Genomic DNA, 5,256 nt, shown 5'->3' with positions numbered 1-5,256 from the left:
GGCAACGCTGGTCAACTGCTGTTTGCGTATGAGAAATCGGTTTGGAAACTTTCCTCAGGTCAGCACGTTGTAGGTGTCACCACCGGCGCCGACCTTGTGTGAATGCTCTGAAAAGCTGATCATTTGCATATCACAACATCTTCTTCGTGTCGGTTAAATTTCGCGTCTATAGCACGTCATCTTCGTGGTGTAGCAATTTTAAGGGCCAGTAGTGTATTAACAGCGAAACCAAAAAGTACTACAGTCAAAATTACAATAGAAGGAAACTGGATTAAAAAAATGCAAAATTTGTGGACGTCACAGGACCCAAACTTAGAAAATGGTTTGAGCTTCTGTCCTTATGGGAAATGTAAGAAATGCAAGGATCAATGACTATTGGTCAACGATTCCGTTGATAGACACACCGATATTTCGCAAAACGATGTCTCGCAACCGATTCCGACAAATATAACCATTCTTACATTTTTCCGACAGCAACAATAAACTGTATAGTGCCGACCGTCTTGTCAGAGTGAAATTCATAATTGATTATGTTTCCAAAAAGTTTAAAGAAACGTTTAATCCAAGTCAAAATATCTCAACTGATGAAGGAATGATACCGTGGCGTGGACGGTTAAATTTTGAAGTTCACATTCTGTCGAAAATTTCGAAATACGACATACTCATTCGGATGCTGTGTGATTCGAGTACGGGATACATTTCCTCATTCAAGATATATTCCGGCACTGGACAGCCTTTAGAAAAAACAGTGCTGCAAGTGTTGACATCTTCTGATGGAAAGTGGCAGCACCTCTGCATGGATAATTGTTATAACAGTGTAGAACTTGCAGAGAACGTAATTGAAAAGAAAGCTCGAGTTTGTGGAATGATACAGCAAAATAGAGGATTTCTGGGAAATTAAAGCGCGCAAAAGTCAATGTGTTTGAAGTTTTTCATCAACGGAAAGGTGACAAGCGGCCGAAGAAAAGCCAAGTAATCCGATTTAGCGCTGCCGGCGCCAAGCGAATAAATTTGTACAAGACGTGCGGACGGCAGAGTGTTAAGTAAAGATGTCATTTAATGCGTGACACGATTGTCAGTGGTCGAGGCACGGGTCACAGCGCTGTATCCCAGTAACCTACCAACGAATAGCTGCCTGCTGTTTGCTTTACCTAGAACTGCGCTTGTGTCACTGTTCAGTTTCGTACCTCTCCTCTTTGTTACGCCCATATTTGGAATGACATGACTGCATAGTTGATACAGTAAGTCACGGAGACCTGCAAGGAACGTCATGTGACACATTGTGCCATTCCCCTAAATCCCGTCGTTTCGCTGCTAAGTCGGAAATCCATGCAGTTGTTATGGGAGTGGAGACTGGCAGTGAAGGTCAGTAAATTGCGGATAATGAAGTCAACTACCCAGCCGTTGCGTTCCTCACGTTCGCCGCTCTGCTGGGCTAAAGTGACTCCGAACTGGGTGCTGTTCCGTAACAGCTGGCTTCCTACCCTGACTTGAGGACCAACCATTAATGACGCCCGTGCTGTGCAAATCTCGCCACGCCACAATTGTGAGATCTGGGCAGAAGCAAATGAAGGGGGTGATCTACCTTCTATACAGCCTTAAAACATATAGCTTTAAAGATTTGTAACTGACTGGACTCTCGCTTAAGCTTTAAGGCTGGAGATTCCACTGGGTTTCAGCATCCATTCAGGCGATCAGGTGTCTGCTATAGGAAGTGCTAAGGTGATTTTCGTTGTGTGTTGAAACATGGGACTTAGGGAAGGCAGGATTTCGGTGTGGACGGGGTCTTACTCAGTTACCGTTAGTTGCTCTTCTTTTTTTTTTTTTTTTAATCACGTACACTTTATTTGGAACCAATTGCATATAAGGTTGACAATAAGTAGCAATTATCAAATTTGACTGTTAAGATTATATCTAATTACAAATTCTTTAGACAAATTGCGTTCACGGGTGAAGGCCTTATTGACAAGAAATTCAAATTATTTGTAGGCTGAAGGCCCCAATCGTAATTACTCGAAAACAATTTGACGGCTGAAGGCCTAGGTAGCAAATTCTTACTAAACTATTAAAAAAAGGACCATCATATTAAGAGACAGTATCTAATTAAAAATTCTTAAGACAAATTGCATTCACGGCTGGAGGCCTTATTGACAGTCACCACAATCTGACCAAATCAAGAGAGAAGTGGGCCACTGCTCCAAGGATCGACCTGGGAAATTCGCTGAAACTCGTAAACGATGAGACAGGCAGCCAAGAGTGGCATTCACTTAACCGGATGGCAACTGAAACTAGTGACAGTTTAAACGCTGCCAACACTCTTGCAACATCTACCTAATTCCTGATAACCAACACAACGATGGAATAACGCAGGCAAAGCCGAACTGGTGGAGAGCAGTGCGTCTTCTGAATCCGGTGTTAAAACATCCAGAAGCAGAAGGACCCACTATGACCAAAGTAGTCCAAAAGAAACAAATATCCGAACCACAATCAACGAGGCTGTCGAACTACACACCTTACCGGACAGCAGCAGCAGCGTGAGGAAAGGTACACTGCCGCGAAAGTACGCTAACGTCCACCGCAGGTAACTGGGGCGTTAGCGGCCACTAGGCAGAAAAATACCACTGGGTAAACTTCATCAATAAACACAAGGAATTCAATGATTAATAATAAAAGATGGAGAATGGCTAAGTAATTTCGGCAACTCCAAACACTTCACTTGTTGCTCTTTGTCTCAGCGACCCTGTGAGCAGCAACGTGCGAAGAAACGGCATGGTCTCAAAATAGTGGAGGTTTCACCACTGGGTTAATGTTCACTCAACTCAAAAGTCCTGGGTCCAGAGGACAACGACGTTGTGGCCTCCACAACTACAGCCCCTCGATCCGGCAGTGCCTGCGTGCCGCCAGGGGTCCCGGCATGTCTGCGCTCTGCCGGACCTCACTGCTGCTCCGTCCCAACCAAATTCATCAACACACTCCCTTCCCGGAAAACACGTGACGTTCCTCCAAAGATAGTACCACCGTACTAGATAACGATAATCGCTGCTGCTGCCACTCGCGGGCAGACAACGCTAACAATCGTAGTGGCGCCATTAAACACAAGAAGAAAACGAGATGCCACTATCCCTATTACACGAGGCCAACCTACCAACGGCACCAAAGCGAGAGCCGCCCATGACTCAGGTGTGTGTGTGTGTGTGTGTGTGTGTGTGTGTGTGTGTGGGGGGGGGGGGGGGCTGGGTGGGGGGCGGGGTGCATATTATTGCATGCCTGTAGGTTTTTGGGTTGTTATTTATGTTTTTGCTTTCAGTTCTCGTTTTAATAACTTAGCGACTTTTATTCAAACTCGCCTCATGTAATTTTAGAATGGGCTCAAAATATCTTGTTTGTCGTGCGCCAAAACTGCTATATCATCATCATCATTAGTTGTGTGCTTAAAGACATCCATGCTTGACAATACATGAGCTACTTGTTAGACAGTCTTCATGAAGTAGTATGACATTTCACACGTGCTACATTTAGCTATCTTGAGCTGATACTGTGGTGTCACCGCCAGACACCACACTTGGTAGGTGGTAGCTTCAAATCGGCCGCGGTCCATTAGTACATGTCGGACCCGCGTGTCGCCACTGTCAGTAATTGCAGACCGAGCGCCACCACACGGCAGGTCTAGAGAGACGTACTAGCACTCGCCCCAGTTGTACGGACGACTTTGCTAGCGACTACACTGACGAAGCCTCTCTCTCATTAGCCGAGAGATAGTTAGAATAGCCTTCAGCTAAGTCCATGGCTACGACCTAGCAAGGCGCCATTAACCATTTTCTACAGAGAGTCTCACTTGTATCATCCAGAATGCTGTATACAAATGATGGATTAAAGTTAAGTATTCCAGAAGCTACGTACTTTTCTTTATAGCATTCATTACGTATCCTGTTTCAGACATAACGCCAGCCGGCGTTTGTAAACGCGTGCCTTTCGGTTACCCGTCACTGTGGACCGGCTGTCTTGTCAGTCCACAACAGATACCACCATTCCTCTCCTTTTTCTTCGATTCCTTCCCATATTATTGGCTTTTGCATTCCACCGATTCAGCCCTCCATTTCTAGGCTTGGAGAGAGCAGAAAATTCTCCTTACCCCATAGCCAAACTTAGAGAATGATCTTAGATTGAAACTCAGGATTAAATAAAAAGCAAACACAGATCACTTCTTATAGGTATTGGTCCGACAGGCTGTAAAATTTGCTCTTCTTGGTCAGCGGGAAGAGCAACTCTGGATGTTTGTCGGTCGATAATTGTTCGCGCTAATGGTCCGGATTCCACAAACCTTCCTTCCTTGCTTTGACCACTAACGTCTGTAAACAACGCCTTACCGTTCGCTCGGGCAACACCATCTGATATGCCCTTTGCCGTGTAATACGTCATTTTCACGACAATTAGTAAAAGTCAAGTGTGCCCCTTCGGACTGCAAATAACCTCTGTGACAAAAAAGGTGAAACCATAATAGGTTAACAACGCAAAAGCATTGTTGGGGACAGAGAGATGTGGATACGTGGTAAATATAAATGTCTACCGGACCACATTACCATTTTTAATTGATGAAATCACCACTGAGGAGCTTGCTAAAACTTAATTTTGTCCTCTTTGTCCTGAGATTCCTGTGCCTCTTATACTGCATCTTACGATTGCTATGCTGTTCAAATGATTCAAATGGCTCTAAGCACTATGGGACTTAACTGCTGAGGTCATCAGTCCCCTAGAACTTAGAACTACTTAAACCTAACTAACCTAAGGACATCACACACACCCATGCCCGAGGCAGGATTCGAACCTGCGACCGTAGCGGTCGCGCGGTTCCAGACCGTAGCGCCTAGAACCGCTCGGCCACCCCGGCCGGCTGCTATGCTGTTGCTTTCGTTATTCTGATGATGTTCTCCCGGTCTTTTTAGTTCTTCTTTCATCATGAAACCCTTCCAAACGTTGTATTCTGCTTTGTTTTCTGTTTCGAAACATGCTCCATTCTAACATGTGGGCTTCCAGAATGCTGCATCTCTCAGGTCTTTCAGAGCGTCTTTATTCCGCAGTATAGTGGTCTTTTCATTACAGAGGTAATCAAACATTTGTTTGTTTGTGAAAGGCGTCCGTTTCATCATACAATGTAGGCTTTCACGGCCGGCGTTGTCTTCAGTTGAAACTTCCGGGCTGGGAGGCCGTGGTCGATGTATAATATTTGCACCTGACGTTTCGTCTCCATCTGCGGGA

Source organism: Schistocerca cancellata, chromosome 7, assembly GCF_023864275.1.
Source record: "Schistocerca cancellata isolate TAMUIC-IGC-003103 chromosome 7, iqSchCanc2.1, whole genome shotgun sequence".
Taxonomy (NCBI): Eukaryota; Metazoa; Arthropoda; class Insecta; order Orthoptera; family Acrididae; genus Schistocerca; species Schistocerca cancellata.
This window is presented reverse-complemented; position numbering follows the sequence as displayed.